Raw genomic sequence first — 19,471 nt, forward strand, 5'->3', positions numbered from 1 at the left:
GACTTTATTGCAGTGGGGGCATGTGTAGGTGGTCGACTGGGTAGTGGAAGAGTTGGAAGGAGCAGTGTTGGTAGTAGACCCCTCCTTTCTCTGCTTCCTCCTGTTTTCTGCAGCTATGTGGCGGTCCTTTTCTGAGTGAGCCGTGCCTTCATGGACCATCCTGCTCCATATGCCTCTCTGATGAACAGCATCCTTCCAGCTGGTGAGGCTGAAGTGACACTGTCTCAGGTGGGTCTTTATGTTGTCCTTATATCTCTTTTTCTGTCCTTCTTGGGTCTGCTTTCCCTCTTTTAGCTGACCATAGAGCATTTGCTTTGGAAGGCAGTTATCAGGCATGCGCATAACATAGCCTGTCCATCACAGCTGAAGTCGGATGATGGCTTTGGTGATGGAAGGTATGTTAGCCTCCTTAAGGACGCTTATGTTTGTTTGTCGATCCTCCCATCCAATCCTGAGGATCTTGCAGAGACAATGCTGGTGATACTGCTCCAAGGTCTTCAGATGTCTGCTGTAGGTGGTCCAACTGTCGGCCCCATAGGGAAAGACAAGCAGTTTGACCTTGTTCCATATGTTTCGATTCTCAAACACCCGTTTCCATAGCCTGGCAAAGGTTGCACTCATGCATCTGATGTGGTGATGAATCTCTGCGTCAATGATACATCTTGTGGAGAGAAGACTGCCAAGGTAGGAAAATTGATCCACATTTTCTAAGGTGTTGCCTTCCACAAAGATTGTGGGCAGCTGTGGGTTTGAGCCAGGAACTGGTTGGTGTAGGATCTGGGTCTTTTTGATGTTAAGGTCAAGTCTTAGGAGGCATCGAAAATGCTCTGGAGGTCCACTTCTGAGTGAGCAACCAGTGCATTGTCATCTGCATATTGAAGCTCTATGATGGACGATGCGAGGACCTTGCTTTTTGCCCTAAACCTGCTGATGTTAAAGAGTCTGCCATCTATCCTGTACCGGAGTTTGATTCCCTCAGGTAGGTTCTGGCTGGTAAGTATGGAGGATGGTGGAGATGTAGATGGCAAACAGGGTTGGGGCAATGAGGCAGCCCTGCTCGACACTAGCGTCAACTTTGAAGGGAGATGTTTCCAAGCCACTACTGCTGACCACAACTGCCGTCATGTCATCATGAAGAAATCTCAAGATTTTTAGATACTTGTCTGGACATCAAATCTTGGAGAGGACACACCAGAGAGCAGTTCTGTTCACAGTGGAAGGTGTTGCTCCCAACATTTCTCCTGCAGTTGACGAGCTGTAAAAAATCATATCAAGAGTTCCTCTGACAGGACGAAAGCCACACGGCAACTCTGGTAGGATGTTTTCTGACAGTGGCAGCAAGCAGTCGGCCAATATACAGGTTAGTACTTTGCCTGAAGTGGACAGGAGGGAGATACCTCTGTAGTTGCCACAGTCCGCTTTATCTCCCCTCTTGAAGATTGTAATGACCAAGGCATACCTGAGTTCTGCCAGTATTTCCTCCTTATCCCAGATTTTACTCATGAGGCTATGGATATGGCAATAGAGTTTTGATCTGCCTTGCTTGAGGATTTCGACATGGTTGTCATCGAACCAGTCTTGGTGTTTCCTGGTTTTATAGCCGATAGTGTCTTTGCTGTTCTCAAGAAGTGCTTTCTGGATATTCTTCAGGGAGCCTCTCAAGCAGAGTATCTTGAAAGTGTTGCACCCTGTTTGTGCCTCCCAGACTGTTGATGTTGAATTTGGGGAGGAGTTGTTTCCTCCTCCTCCTCCTCCTCCTCCTCTGCCGCCTCAGCTTGATGATAGAGTAGATGAGGCAGTGGTCAATCCAGGATTCGTCTGCACTGATCATGGCGTTGGTGATGTTGATATCTCTGCAATCTCAAACCCTGACAATCACATAGTCGATGAGATGCCAGCACTTCGATTGGGGATGCATCCAGGAGGTTTTGTGCCGGTTTCTCTGACAATAAGATGTTTGTGATCACAATCTCATGTTCGGCACATGAGGCATCCGTTGGTATTGACATTCCCCACACCCTCCCTGCCCAGAGTGCCTTTCCAGAGGTTGTGATCCCTGCTAACCCTGGCATTGAAATCTCTGAGTAGAAGGATCTTGTTTTCCTTTGGGATGTTTGATAGCACCTGGTAAAAGGTTGCATAAAAGGTCTCCTTTTCTTCATCCTGTGAGTCCAAAGTTGGAGCATAGGCACTCACAGCCATGGCCATCTTGTTGTTTGAGAGACTCAGTTGTAGAGTCATGAGATGATCATTGATGCCTACTGGAGATTCAGAAAGTAGGGAAATTTAAAAAAAAAATTTTTTTTACATAGGCATAACCACTTATCAAAGCCCAGAGACCACTCGAGGATAAGGGTTAAGAGTGTACAGTAGTCAATTGGACAATAGAGTAATCGTTAGTAATGGAAATTCGGTAAATTCAAGAACTTGTTTACGTTGAACTTGAAGACAACCATATTGTAGTCAGCTGGAAAGCAGGAAAACGGAAGACAATTCCACAGGCGTGCAGTTCTAAGAAATAAGCTTTGTTCATGGAATCTACGTTTAGGTTTAGGCACAGATAAAGAGTGGAGGAAATTATTGATAGTGTTTTCAGCTAGACGAGTGTTTCTTGTGAAAGTTTGGTGAGGGGGGACCATAGATTGAAGCTCAGTCGAGCACTTGCCATGAAAATAACGACAAAGCAGAGACAAACTTCTGTGAGATAGAGGTTGCAGGGAAGAGAAAAGGACATCTCCTATGAGGCTACAAAGTCTATTTTGAACTCTATCAAGGCAGGACAAGTCCTTTCTAGCAGCTCCTGCCCAGATGTGGCAACAGTACTCCATCCTTGGACTTACCTGGCTCTTATATAGATACAGAATTGCATCAGCAGTGAGATATCTACTAGATCGATGAGCTGGTTCTTGATGGCAGACCCCACTCCATGGGTTTTGGGTTCAATAGATGCTTTTCCCTTCCAGAAGAAATAGTATCCACCTTTCTCATCTTTTAGTTGCTCCTCCTCTGCCAGATGAGCCTCTGACAGGGCGGCGATATCGATTTTGAACTGCTTCAGCTCTCTGACAATGATCGCAATTCTTCTTTCTGGACAATTGCTAGATGCACTGTCCATGAGTGTTCTCACATTACATGCTCCAAAGTTCATTGTTTTCCATTTTCAACCGCAAAAAGGTGGATCCACTTGGCATGGTATTCCAGTCAGGTAATATGAGGCAGGCTATTTTTAGGGCGCTTTTCTAGCCCCTTTCCTATGTGGGGTGAGCAGAGCAGATCCTAAATAGGACTGCTCAGATGTGGGTGCTGTTGCCGAAATGCTCTTTCTGCCTCGGTCAGAGAGCAGGGCGACTGAATCAGACACTCACCGCCTATGTGCCAGTGCATAGCTAGAAGCTCCCAGGCCTCAATTCCCTTCTCCCGTCACCATTTCCTGGGTGCCATAGGACTTTATTTGGAGGGTGGGGTAATTGTTGACCCTTCAGGAGAATGCCTGTGCATGTAATCTTTTAGAGTGGGATAACTGGTGCACAGACAGTCACCATACTGTCCTTGGCAAAAGACCAGACCAGGATCCAATGGCATGGAGACCAAGACAATTGGGGGCCCATCTTTGCTGCAGCCTTCTTCCATCTTTGTGATCATTGTGGAGCTTGCCCTGCTACCATCATCTGCCCACTCTGCCGTTGAGATTTTTTGGACCGCTCTTAGTCTGGAACCTCTCCCTCAACCTTACCACAATGGATGGCCCTACCAGGAGCATTAAGCTCCAGACGGCATTGCTCTCAACTTCATTGGAGCACACAAGGCTCTTCACTTCGTCAAGGTGGCAGTCCAAGGTATGAGTATATATATATATACTAGCAGGCTGCTGTAAAATATACATAAATATGATATTTTAATTTATGCAGATTTCATATTTATTATTATAGAGCCAATTCTCTATTGATTATTATATTGTACCCAATATATAGTAGTGATTTCAAAACTTTAAAAAAAAATGACTTAGGTACCATAGGTTAGAATTGAAACCAAAACATTTAATGCCCCAGCCTTAGTCGCTAGTGTTTGAGTTATCATCAGGCGGATAAAAAATCATTAGAAATTAATCAACTTTTAAAGTATAGTTGTATATTTGCACATGCGTAGAAGAGCACGTAAAGTTGCTTACCAAGTTCTAATTCTTTTCAATTTTGACCCTTTAGCAGCTATTTTTACCGGCTAAAGATTATATATATACACACAGACATGAGAGAAAAGAATAGACACTACAATAAATATTCTTGCTAAGATTAATATATGCTTATTTATATTTACAGAAAAGAATAGTGCTGAAATAACTGAGTATCTCATTAAAATTGCATCTAACAGCATTAAAGCATGCCACAAACAAAAGGAGCATCAGATCTATCAGAATTTCTGCAAGGGCGAATTATGAGTCAACATGCACTGAGACTAAAGCTGCTTTCAGGACCGCCAGCAACCACTGTAAAAGAGTGATAAAACATGCAAGAGAGCTATATGCTCAATCCGTTAAATCCAAAGTAGCTGAGCAGCGGCTTGGTTCCCACCAGTTCTGGCAAATAGCAAATAGGATCCTGAACAGAAACGTGCGTTCTATCCCAACCATTATTAATCGACCAGAGGTCATCTCGTCAGCATCCGACAAGGCCAAACTATTTGTCAAGAACTTTGCAGCAAATTCTACCCTATGCGACGAAGGCCATCAACTCCCCGTATTTCCTCCTATAACACACAACATGCTAGGTAACAGACAATTATCTGTGCGTGAGCCGCCAAGCTAATCAAGAATCTTGATTCCAGAAAAGCAACTGGTCCTGACGGTATTCCAATTATAGTGTTTAAAAAGCTCCAACCAGAACTTGCCCCCATACTTACCAAACTGTTTAAGCGTTGCCTTAAGGAGAAGTGCTTTCCAACACCCTGGAAAACCTCATCAGTATGCCCTGTATTTAAGAATTCAGGTGATAAGTCATCTCCCTCTCAGTACAGACCAATAAGTCTCCTGTGTGTCATGAGTAAGTTGCTGGAATCCATATTAAATAGAGAAGTAGTCAACCACCTCAGCAGAAATAACATTCTTAGTGACACGCAATATGGTTTCCGTTCTGCTAGATCTACAGCAGATGTGCTAACGGTTATATCTCATAGGATTAGCGAATCTTTCGACAAAGGCTTCCTTTCTAGGGCAATTGCTCTTGACATATCAAAGGCCTTTGATAAGGTATGGCATAAAGGCCTACTTCATAAGATTTCCAGCTATGGTATAACTGGAAATGTTTTCTCAATCATTAAATCATTTCTCTCTGATAGGCTCATAAGAGTAGTGATTGATGGGCAGAAATCAGAGGCCTTCAGTATTAATGCTGGAGTCCCTCAGGGGTTCATCCTGGGCCCAACTCTCTTCTTGATCTACATTAATGATCTCCCAAAACACATACTTAAATCATTCGTTGACATCTATGCTGATGACATGACTATCTATGACAACACAGCAAAGGCTGTAAATGACAATGTTCTCTCTGATTCTCTCTCCTCAGATCTTGAGCGCATGGTACAGTGGGGGAAGAGGTGGCTGGTTACCTTTAATGCATCTAAAACCAAGCTCCTATCATAACGTCATAAACGCTCTGATCCCCATCTGGCATCAATTGAAATGGATGGCTTTCGTCTCGGGGAGGCCTCATGTTTTGATAAGCTTCTGGGTTTGACCTTTACTCCTGATCTGAAATGGAACACGTACATCAAGTCTGTGGCCAAGGTCGCGGGGAAAATGGTGGGATCCTTCTACTGTTCCAGAAGATATCTCACTACTGATGCAATTCTCTATCTGTATAAAAGCCAAGTACGTCCAAGCAAGAGCTGCTAAAAACACTCTATCCTGCCTTGACAGAGTACAAAATAGACTTCGTGGCTTGGTGAGGGATGCCCTTTTCTCTTCCCTGCAACCTCTCTCCCACAGAAGAGACATTGCGAGCCTGTCTTTGTTTTATCATTATTTCCATGGCAAGTGCTCGTCTGAGCTCCATTCTCTTGCCCCCCCCTCGCAAATCTTTCATGAAAAATACCCGACTAGCTGAAACCACTGTCAATAATTTTCCCCACTTTTCATCTGTGCCTAAATCAAAATGTAGATTCCATGAACAAAGCTTCTTTCTTAGAAGTGCACGCCTGTGGAACTCTTTGCCGCTTGCCTGTTTCCCTCCCGACTTCAACTTGGATGTCTTCAAGTCCAACACAAACAAATTCCTAATGAACCGCCCCTTAAGTAATCCACTTTATCAAATCTCCAATACTTACGATTACTACGATACTATCCCATTGATTAGTGTGCACACAATAACCCTTATCCCCAAGTGGCTTCACACAATAACCCTTATCCCCAAGTGGCTTCCAGGCCTTGATAAGTGGTAACCTTAATGTAAAAAAAAAAAAAAAAAAAAACGAGGTCTCAGTCAACACAAAATAGCAGGAAATCTTTCGATACTCCTTTCTACTGTTAATAGAGTGATCATATAATTCACAAGAGAGGACAAAAAGTGCGCAAAACCTCATTCAGGTCACCCTAGGCCCTCTGAAAGAACTTTGCATCTTGTCAAACAAAATGTTGAAGAAGATCCTCAGTGCAAAGCCTCTGACATTGCGACACAAGCTGGTGTCAGTCCCAGAACAGTTGTCAGACATCTTCACAAGCTGGGCTACTATGGTAGAGCTGCGAGAGGAAACTTCTTCTTTGTCCTGCCAATATCAAGCGCAGAAAAGGTTGGGCTTGTGAGATGGTGGAGAGACCTATGACCTTTTGGACCAATGTTATTTTCTCTTAGTCACAAAAGTGTAGGAGGATAGGTATGGAGGCTTCCTCAGCGAGAATTTGACTTAAAAAGACTGCAGCCAACGCTGAAATGTGGGGATTTCTCAATTTGGAGTGATGGTCACTTAGACATGATGGAGTGCGAAGGAAACATCAATTCTGCTAAATATATTTCAATATTACATGAAGGACTCCTACTGATATTCTCAAGTCGTAAAATGAACCAAGTTAACTCCCTATTTATGAAACACAGGAATCTATTTCAGTTTTCTATGGTGACACAACATTAGTTTAGCCAGATGGGATTAATAAATTTCCATGGCCAAGTCAGACTCCGGATATGAATCCAGTTGAAAACCTTTGTGACATATTAGACTGGAACCTCCACAAAAAGAAAAGTAAGAAGCCATCTTCTAAGCCTGAATTTTTAGCATTATTGCATCAGACATGGCAAGAAATTCCTGATGATGATATTCGTCAACTGATCAACGCCATTCCTAGATGGGTCCTAGCATTAAAAACAGCAAAGTGAATGTCAATCAAGTATTAGTTATTAAATTTGTGACCATTTATTTTTGATTTTGTTCTATAAATTATGTTTATTCAAATAAATTCTTTCTATGAATCTCTATTCTTCTCTGTCATGTGTGTGTGTGTGTGTGTGTGTGTGTGTGCATGTGTGTGTGCATGTGTGTGTGTGTATATATATATATATATATATATATATATACATATATATATATATATATATATATATATACATATATATATATATATATATATATATATATATATATATATATATAAATTCACCTGTCATCCCTTTTTTAAAAGATGGAATCACCCAATCTTCAAAGACAAAATGCAAGCTAGTAAGGTCCGCAGGGTTTTATAATTATATAGATATGACAATATATCTTTTTTATCAGTGACGATTATGGATAGTTGATTGTTAGGAGGGGAATACACACACAGAAATTCAACGAGTCGATTCTTATTACGCCCAAATCGTCAACCAATAATGATATCCTTTTCAGTTATCATTATATAACTATTTGTAACCACCTAAACCGTTGGAACGGTATTATCATTATAGAAATACCCCAAACACTTTTTATTCGGCCATTTCGTTTCACTGGATTGACTTTATTTTGATTACAGCCGTGTAACCTTTTGCTGCAAATGCCTTTTCAAACATCATACTTTTAACTTATCTTCTTTTTGACAGTTGATTAAGTTTGTTGCTTCTTCATAGCAAGTGCCTGTGCCATAGTTCATATTTTTTTAATTAAATGAACTTCTGGTACATTGGATAATTATTTTATTTTTTCTCGTATTTGGCCAGCTCACCTGCTTTTCTCAGTACTCATAGCCTAGATAACCAACAGAATTGCAAAAATTGTAGCTAATAGATATTCGGCCGGAGGAAAAGGAGGAGAAGCACATACAATTGAGAATATCTCTGGTCAAAGTCTGGCCACCCAAGAGATGTCTTTTGCTTGAAATATGAATGTTATTAAACAGTCTTCAGACTAAGAGCAGTCTACTTGATAAAAGTAATGTCCAAAATTATCTGCAGATAAGTTCTTTGAATGGATACTGTCTAACCGTTATCTCTAATGGATATTTTTGAGTAGTTAGCTTCTTGGTGGTTGAATGGTGACCACTGACAAAATCCAGAATCAAATATTGCAGAAGATTAGAAGGGAAGCAGTTGGAGTAGGGCACATGCAGCTTGTTTTTATGCTAGCTGGCGGTCAGTTAGGTTTGTGTGTGTCTTTGGGCAAGGTGGGCCATTGGGGCATTTTTTTAAAAAATTTTTACTGTTATTCATCTCAAACAAGGAGACGTAAAGGCTGCTATTTAGCACCTAATCTATAGAGACATCATACAGGGAGTTGAGCAGCAAGATGTCTGTTCACATTACACTTGAAATTCTGCATGTCAGTACATTCAAGGAAGCAAGGAACCAGGGGCAATTCCAAAGTCTAGAAGTTTGAGGGAATAAATTATTAGAGTAGAGGGTTTTCCAGCATCTAGAGATCTCTACAGTGAATGGGTGGGATTTTGCTGCTTGTCGGGTTTGTTGGGGATATTCACATCAAGAGGGCACAAGTTTATCAGAGCACATCCTATTAAAATACTAGTAAAACAGGCACAGGGATGCAACATTTCGCCAATGGGACAGGAGAGGGAGTTTTGGTGAAAGTGCAGGGCCTAAACGACTTTGATAATTATATTTATATTCCGGTTTGGTCAAGTAAAATATCTTATTTTGCAAATCGATTATTCAATCTCCTAAAACAAGTAAGATTTTAACCTCCAAATAAAAATAAACTTCTGTTAATTGTTTTTTCAACCTGGTTTTTGTTTAGAAGGAGAGTTTTTTTTGTTGGAGAACTGACAGAATCGGACAGGATGCCACGCAGATGAAAATGGAAAGTGAGTTTCTTTGCTCGTGGTCTTAATAGTCTACATTGAGAGACACGGCATCCCCTCCCAAGAGGGGAGGCGGGACAACCATAAAGCCCAACCGCTCTGCTTCAATTCCAAGTTCCAACTCTTTGATGATCTCCAGCTAACCTGATCCATGTGCCTCACACGTAACATACACGTAGATCCGATCAGCTGAGCAGACCTTCCGGTAAACTTGTCTATGATCTAACTTTGTCATATTTTGACAGGTTTTAAAAATATTCATCATATTCATCTCGTGTCTACTTCTCCAGTTAGATAGATAGATAGATCGAGATGAACAGATAGCTAGATCGATAGATAGATATTTTATTCTATTCTACATATTTCATAACAAATACACACATGTATGTTCATATTTATCTATATAATAATACACCCAGGCATTTCTTATCTGTACGTACATTATCAATTTTCACACAATTTAAAAAAAAAAAAAATAGATTATCCAATCAGCAAATGTGTTGCTTGGTGATTAATTTGATGTCAACTCCGAAGTTATCCATTTTAAAATGAATTGTTCCCAAATAAAATTGTAACCCAGTCGACTAAAATAATACAAATTTAAATATATTTTGGGGTTAGTGAAAAAATTAATTATGGTTATATAAACCAAATTTATTCTTTAAATATGATAAACTAGCAAGTAGGGGTGTCTGGCTTTGCCCGGGCGTAAAATACAATTAAATATGATATTTTAATTTGTCCAGATTTCGTATATATTATTATAGAGTCGTGATTTCAAAAGTAAAAAAAATGTACTTGAGTGCTATCAGCTAGAATCGAAACCGAAAGCAAAACTGTAGCATTCAAAGCTGGTGACGTTACCACTGTACCAATGTGACACACATATGAACAGATTAAAAATTAAAAATAAACTAAGATGAATGTACAAAATGTGTAACGATTTTTTAAATTTAGACCCATTTTTGACCCCTTAAAAACTATTTTAACCGGCTAATGACCCCTAAAAGAATGGTCCATAAAAATCCAACTATTTGAGGCCCCTAGAGTTGCCTTGCGACTTTTAGTTTTGAAAGAGATACAGTTTGAAAATATGGAGACAGACAGACAGATACAGCCTTTTATATATTAGATTAAAAGATAAAAAAAATGAAAAGGCTAGCTTACTGGTTTCGAACCTCGCTCAACAGAGTAAAATTTAAGGTTAATAATTATGATAAAAAAAAATAATACGGGAAATGGAGAATGCATCGAGGGAGAAAAATAGAAAGAAAGAAAAGAGAAGAAAATAATCAAATAGAAACTACAATAGAAACTAGTCCAAACAGTTGCAAATAGTTTCTAGGATCTTCATATTAAAGGACAAATGCGATTTACTTGGAATGGAAAATAAGTCGACACTCAACTTAGTGGCACGATTGATATGATGCTCGCCAATCTTTAAAAATAAATGTATAAGATATCTGCCAACGTTTACCACGGATGTTCGGATCCTTGTTTGGGGCAAACAAAAGTAAAAACTAAAAATATATTTTAATCTCTTTTTTTACAGGCAGGAAAATATTTTCTACTCATATGAATCCAAAGATTTTATTGTTGACACTGGTTTTCCCTGGCGTCGGATAATGGTCGAGGACAGAACAACTGCTTTATAGACAAGCAGTTTGACTCTGCTCTGTATGCCCCGATTCTCAAACACCCGCTTCAAAAAAATAGAAATGTCTTTCTAGAAACTAGATGTCCAGAAACTAGAAATGTCTTTCCAGAAACTAGATGTCTTTCTCGAAAAAGTCTAATCAGAATTCTTTCTGGAAAGACATCGGGTACATACCGAAGGGATCACGTGAAGGTTGCCAACATCCTAAGTGAAAGTGATTTTTATGGAATGTACTGGATTCGAACTTGGGACACTTATGTCGTCAGTCCGTCAACCACTGAACCATCATTACCTCCCCTTAGTCCAACAAAATAAATATATTAGGAATTGATTCCACAAAGAATATGTCAATTTCTTTGAAAAAAAAAAAAAAAAAACAATTCTTTCAGTCTGGAAGATTTAGATGTTTTGCTGATTTACCAAACTTAACAGAAAATCTCGTCACTCAAATCATCGGCTCTAACTTGCAAAAGCAACTACAGTAGAACCCCGGGCTACGGTGGTCCTGGGATATGTTTGGTTTTTTTTCAGGTTACGATGTGAAATATAATATTTTTCCAACTCCTGGTTACGGTATTTGTCTCACATAACAGTGTTATTTATAATGTTATTTGATTATATACATGTGTATTATATATATATTGTACTGGATTTTATTACTAATTTTTAATAGGTACTATATAAAATTTTGATTAGGCGCTGCCATATGGCGATTTCGCCTTATGATCTCAACCTCGGAACAAATTAATTGCCGTATCCCGGGGTTCTACTGTAATTTGTTTCTGCACATTCTTTTTTTTTTTTTTTTCAGTTTTTTTCACTTCAAACAAGGCATAACACCACTTGAAATGTAAGGGGCTACTATTTGGGATTGTGCTTAACAGAAGACTGTGGGAAGTTGAGCAGCGAGATGTCTGTTCACATTACATTTAAACTTCTGCAAATTAGTACAGAAAAGAAGTGGGGAACAGGGAGGGATTTCCAAAGTCTGGATGTCTGAAGGAAGAAACTATTAAAGTAGAAGTCATTCTGGCACCTAGTGATCTCAACAGTGAAGAGGTAGGATTTTGCTGCTGGACAGGTTAGTCTGAGGTATGTACTTTGAGGGGGGCTGTGTTATGAGTTCATCAGGGCACATTCCATTAAAGTGCTTGTAAAACAAGTACACAGATGTAACATTGTGGTGATGGGAAAAAGGTTAAAGTTTGGCCAATAGTGCGAAACTTATTAGATTTGAGATTCTTTTTTTTTATCCTGTCTAAGAGTGAGAGAAAAGTGGTAATTGTACCAGCCCTGATTTGGCAACAATATTCCATGCATAGACAAATAGTGGCATTGTAAAAATATAAAATACTCTATGGTGTGAGTCATTTTCTTGCATGATAAAGTGAGCCCATCTTCTTTACAGCAGCCTTGGCAATATCCTCAATGTATTTGTCCCAATTCATGTTGCCTATGAATGTTAAGCCAAGGAGTTTGAATGATGAGATCTCAGGTCGGTTGTTATTTGTCATGGCAATCAGTGGTTGTAAAGGTTGTTTGTAATTTTTGTAATAGGAGACTGAGAAGGTCAAATGAGGTCAAGAATGACCGGTGCTGATGTCTCCACTCACAAAAATAAGAGCATTGGTGATCAAGATTTTTTCTTTTCTGATCGTGGGAGAAAAACCAAGCTTCTCTCCTTTCACAAGCAATGCTCGGACCCTTGTTTTGGCCCAGCTGAAATGACTGGCTCTCTATTTGAAGAAGCCCATTGTATTGATAACCTCCTACAATTGATTTTCAACCCAAATCTAAAACGGAACACATGCATCAAATCTGTTGCTGAGATTGCTGAAAAAATTATTGGATCATTCTACCGCTCCAGAAAGTACCTGACTACTGGTACAATCCTCTGTCTGTATAAGAGCCAAATTTATCCTAAGATAATGTACCACTGTCATATCTGGTGTGGCCACACTCAGAGCACTATTTCTTGTGCAGAATTGATTTCCAAATCTAGTGGTGACAGGGATGATTCCTTCTTCCTACAGCTCCTTTCTCACAGAAAAGACATTGTTAGTCTCTTTCTACTCTATTATTATTTTCATAGAATATACTTGACTGAGGTCCAATCTGTGGTCCCTTCTTGTAAGACATTCACAGCAAGCACTCGTCTTTCAACCACAACAGATAAAGATTTCCCTTTCTCCTATATGTCTGATGTCAGGCATAATTTCCATGAACAGAGCTTCATTGCAAAGGCTTCTCGCCTGTGGAGCATATTACCATGGGGCTGCTTTCCTGCTAATTACTACTTAGTTGTCATCAAATCCAATGTGAACAAATTCTTGTCTTGAACCATTCCATAAGTAATAAAACAAATATTAAACCATTGTTCAATGTTTAGTACTCCAACAGTGTTCCTCATCTTTCAGCTGACAATCATCCCGTCTCATTAACCTTTATCCTCAAGTGCCTCTTGGCTTTGGTCAAATTTTTATAACCGTTGAAATGTGCTAGTTTCTTCCCATCCCTGTTCGTCAGAACCAATCATCAACTTAACATTCACAGTTAATATGAATTGAAATAAGAACATTGAGGACATTGCTAAGGCTGCTGCAAAGAAGGTGGGTTGCCTCTGCTGTACTAGGAAAATTACTCCTCATATTTGAGAGTATTCTGTATCACTGTTGAGTTCATGCCGACCCTTAAATGATCCATTGTGAACACAGACTGCACACTGCCAGAAATTTCTGTAATTGTTTGTCGACGCTATGTATTATTTCAACAGCTATTTGTACTTGTGCAGTTTATGCACATTGGTAAAATAATAACATCAATATTTAGATACCTATTATGAAAATGTGTATGGTGCGGGCTTGGTTAACTATGCTCTACCGTTTTGTACTATACTGTACTATAAACAGAAGATACTGTTAAAATTGAATTTAACAAGCCGCGCATCCGTGGTCCCCCTCTGGTGCTGCATATGAGATGACGCCACAAAAAATAGTGAAGAAATGATGAATGTGAGAAGTGTGAAGGGCCAACGTTGCCTTCACATTTTCACCAAGTTTCAAAAAAAATCTAATGGATGGAGCAAAAGTTATGGGGTAAAAAGTATCACTTTTTGCAATTTTGGAGGCATTTGTGACCCCTTTTGAGCTCCTAGGAACACCGAATCTAAGTGAAAATGGAGAAACGGTGCAATTTCACGTCTTAAGACATGTATATTTGAATTCAACAACATGGAAAACCACTATATAGACATACATATCAAGTTTTGAGTAATATGAAAAAAGAGCTTCAAAAGGCTTTTCTTTTTGTTTAGCCCTAAAAAGTCCCAGAGGGATGCGAACCAGAATTTTGCCAGGGTCACCCATACTGAATTTATATTAAGAACAATGTGTTCCACATTTTGGCTACGTTTCATGAAAATCTAATGGATAGATCAAACACTATGGGGCAAAAAGTGTAATTTTTGGCCATTTTGGGGCATTTTTGACCTCTTTTGTGCCCAGTATAAATGGATAATGGTGCAGTTTCATGCCTTAACACACGTATATTTCAGATGACCACCGTGAAAAACCACTATATAGTCAGACATATCAAGTTTTTATTGAGAAATATGAAAAAAGAGCCACAAAAAGGGGCGTTTTTAGCACTAAAATTCCCTGGGGACGCAAACCTGAATTTTGCCAAGGTAACCCATACTGGATTTATATTAAGAACAATGGGCTCCACATTTTGGCTAAGTTTCAGAAAAATCTAACGAATGGATCAAAAGTTATTGGGGCAAAACGTGTCATTTTTTGCCATTTTGGAGCATTTTTTTTTACCTCTTTTGAGCTCCTGGGAATGCAATTTTTTATTGTGCACATCTATTTGAGTAAATACAATTTGTGGCAAAATTTCAGGAAAAACTAATGGACGATTATCTGGCAATCGTCCGACACCACTGAAAGCATAGGTCCCTCTCCGATAAATCGGGGTCCAATATGAAAATAATATGCAAACAAATAGCATGTTCCCTAAACTGAAGAATACCAGATTAGTAATCGATTTTGTGTAAATCTCAATGGTGAATAACAGTTTTTGTTTTATAGACAGGATTGTTAATTTATATAAAAGAATTCACTGGGTAATATTTTTAGCCATCTATATATTGTAGTGAAACTTGAAGGAATTCATTGGGCTCAGCTGAGGAACTTAAGTGGTAGTGAACTAAAGTTTTAGTGGGGGAATTTAGGCAAAGAACACCGGTTTATATAGACACTGGGGAGTGATTTCCCTTGACACACAGACACAAGGAGAACGAGTTTGAGCATCAAGAAGGGAAGCCGCGTTAACACCCCGTGAGTGTTCTTTCCTACAGAAGAAACGTTGCAAACCTGTCTCTGCTCTATTGTTTTCAAGTGCTCGTCTGAGCTCCAATCTATGGTCCCCCTCCTTGCCAATTTTTCATGAAAAACATTCGTCTATCTGAAACCACTATCAATAATTTCCCCCACTCTTTATCTGTGCCTAAATCTAAATGTAGATTCCATGAACAAAGCTTCTTTCTTAGAACTGCACGCCGGTGAACTTCTCTTCCGCTTACCTGCTTTCCAGCTAACTACAATATGGTCATCTTCAAGTCCAACGTGAACAAGTTTTTGATGAGCCGTCCCCTTTAAATAATCCAATTTACCAAATTCCCACTACCACCGATTACTACAATACTGTCCCATACACTGATTCACCCTTATCCTCGAGTGGCTTCCGGGTCTTGTTAAGGACTCCTTTGTAAGAAAAAAAAGGAAACGTAAGCGATTTACTTTGTTCTATTTAGTTTAAGTCCGTAATTATTGGTATTATAATTTTCATCAAAAAAAAAAGAACAATCTTAATACTTGATTTATAAAAAAATGTATTCAATTTACTTTTTTTTTATTATAATCCAAACTAAACTGATTGTTTAAAATGAAATTTAAAAAATAATTTACTTACAATGCTAAGACGCCATTTTGAAAATGCGATTTGAGTTGTTCGGTATTTCATTCTAGTATTCTGAAGTGCGTTTCTATGTATAATGAATGAGTAGACGACAATTCCAATTTCCTAAAAAGTTTCGATTTTCCTGATACCTGATTCTGATTAATCGTCCCAACACTAACTCCTATCATCATTACTAATTTGCATTCATGTTTCAACATTCAAGCAATATTGAAGCTGAATGCGTTGCACTATTTTAATCTTTCTTAACTTTCTGGGTACTTCTGCATTAATGAACACGCAATCTCCACAAAGTTACTCTGGTGTTCCCGACAGATGACGGGAAGAACCGGAAACTGCCAACAAGTAGTTTTCTGGATATTAAGACATTTGAATGAAAAAAAAAAAAAAAAAAAGGAAATTAAATGAAGAAAAATATTTGTTCAAACTTCTGTTTTCTCACGACTAAATTCAACTGTAATTTCCACGGTCCGTTCTCTCTCTCTCTCTCTCTCTCTCTCTCTCTCTCTCTCTCTCTCTCTCTCTGCTGTCAAAAAACTAACTGCCGTCGTGTTTCCAACTCGTCCTTTTCATAACAGTTTCTGTCCTCTTCTGCAAATTAATGCCATATATATATATATATATATATATATATATATATATATATATATATATATATATATATATATATATATATATATATATTACGGAGCCTTCTACAAACGAAGATCATTTCTTTCTCTTTCCTCCCCTCATTCCGTCACCCGACAGGAAAAAGAGAGAGGCGCACCCGTTTGTGTAAGTCACTTTCCTCATTACTTTCACCACATAATCAATTTCTCTAATTTTTCCAATATGAATTTCAATGGTCGTCGCCATTCTTAATATGGGGAGAGGGGCTGTAACAATTTGTGTTTTTTGTAATAAAGCTAGCCCGGCTGTTTCCGGTTATTCTCATTACCTGCCAAGCAAACCCGAATAATTTTGTGAAAATCACGGGTTCATAAATGCAGCACTACAACGTTGTGGTGTTGTTTTTTGAAATTATTACGAATATTTCTGTTGCAAATCGCTCGTATTGGGGTTCATAATTTCAGTGTGCTAGAGAGGGGTGCGGCTATTTGCTGTTGCATCAAAGGACGTGCTTCCCTGTTATACATCTGATGTATTCAAAATTTATGACTATGGAATTTGCTAAATCACGTTTGTACCTTCTAATCACGTGTCTACCCTTTGGTGCTTGCAGGTAGAAATACACAGGTGAATCATGATAGTTCAAAATAAATCAACAGAAGAACTCTTATGTATCAGGCATATATATATATATATATATATATATATATATATATATATATATATATATATATATATATATATATATATATACTTGTGTTGGGACAATTAATCGGAATCGGGAATCGGAAAAATCGGAACTGTTGATGGTATTGGAATCGGAAAAATTTTGTGCCTATTTTCCGGTGCTAAAAACGATTCTTTTAATTGTCTTTTTTTATTTGATTTTGTTGAAAGCAAAATCTTCTTCCCGTGTATCTTGTCGCACACGGGAATCTTTCTGTTTGACTCGAGAATCTGCACGGATTTTCAAACGGAATCTTTTATTAAATCCACAGGGGTAGCATACTTTATTTCCAAATGAATGATAATATTTTCGTTGGTCAATCACACCAGTTTGAAATAACATTTTTACTGGTCTGTAAATCACACCAAAGTTTGTCACACTTTAAGGTTATTATAAGTAGTGTTAGGATGATTAATCAGAATCGGGAAAAATTTGTGCTTATTTTCCGATGCCAAAAATGATTCTTTTGTCTCTTTTTTATTTTATTTTGTTGAAAACAAAATCTTTCACTGCTGGTAGCTATGATGAAATAATAAATTTTTGCTGATTTTAAACAACCAATAAACAATATCTATTATTATGTTTAAGAAAATATCTGCAGATTTAACTTGTGTTTTTTACGGTAATCGGGGAAAATAACAACTTTATAAGTGAATATTTAGAGATTTATAAAGAATCAGAATCGAATTAATTGTATTAATTGTATTGGAATCGGGAATTTAGTACAGAATTGGTAATTGTATGGGAATCAGAAAAAATATTGAAATTATCTCATCACTAATATCTACACCAAAAATTACAAAGAAATTATTGAGTAGAATTGTACCAATGAGGAAAGTCATTTAATTGCCAAATTTTATTATTATTATTATTATTATTATTATTATTATTATTATTATTATTATTATTCACATTTTGTGTCTGGTTGTTGTTATTGTCGATTTTATACTGATATGTGGATCATAACAAATGAATATAGGCTATCAGCATCTTATTTGCTCAGTCTTCCAGCACTTTCTGCAAGAGTCTGGAGGTTCCAACAAGACAATCTTTTGAAGTACCTCAACATTGCAATGGATGCCAATTTTCTCAATCCACTTGTCAAATCATTTTGTAGCACTCTCCAGGGCTCCCATCACAATAGATACAACTCCTACCATCTTCAATTTCCATAATCTTTTTAACTCCCTTTTCAAGTCTGTACTTTTCGACCTTCTCATTTTCTTTATCCTCCACATTCACATCAGCTGGCACTGCTTACATCAATGATTACTGCATTGAGTTTCTTTTTTTCCAACAAGACTAGATCTGGTCTCCTTGCTTGAATCACCTTATCACATTGGATATTGATATTTCAGAATAATTACATGTTATCACTCTCCACAACCCCTTCTTGAACATGCTCGTACCATTTTTCATTGCATTCCAACCCTCTGTTCTTGTATATATCCTGATGAATCTTCTTCCCAATATTGTCATGCCGACATTATCATTTACTCACTAGGAGTAGTCACACAGACCATTATCAAAGATTTCTCTTTGAGAACAACTTATGGCATTCTCTGGAGTCTGAGTGACAACAAGTCTTCCCAAATTTCCTGTACTCTCCACCTTTTCATTTCTCCATTCCCATAGCATAGATTTAAATAATTTTCATTCACTATTTTATGTACAGGCCTAATTACAGACAATATTTATCGATAAGATTTAGTAATTTCTTACTTGGATTTTTAGCATCTGATTATATGGGGGAGTGAACCAAGTGTTGTTTCTCTTTTTTCTCTTATTGATATTTTTTTTTTTTTTTTTTTTTTTTTTACAAAGGCATCACCACATTATCAAGGCCCAGAGGCCACTCAAGGATAAGGGTTAAAGAGTGTACAGTAGAAATTGGTCAATATAGTAATCATTAGTAATGAAAATTTAGTAAATTTAATAACTTATATGGAACGGCTCATCAAGAACTTATTTACTTTAGACTTGAACACAACCATATTGTAGTCAGCTGGAAAGCAGGAAAACGGAAGACAATTCCACAGGCGTGCAGTTCTAAGAAAGAAGCTTTGTTCATGGAATCTACGTTTAGGTTTAGGCACAGATAAAGAGTGGGGGAAATTATTGATAGTGTTTACAGCTAGACGAGTGTATCTTGTGAAAGTTTGGCGAGGGGGGACCATAGATTGAAGCTCAGTTGAACACTTTCCATGAAAATAACGATACATCAGAGACA

This window comes from Euprymna scolopes, chromosome 5 (assembly GCF_053919585.1).
Source record: "Euprymna scolopes isolate OS-2025 chromosome 5, ASM5391958v1, whole genome shotgun sequence".
NCBI classification, from domain to species: Eukaryota; Metazoa; Mollusca; class Cephalopoda; order Sepiida; family Sepiolidae; genus Euprymna; species Euprymna scolopes.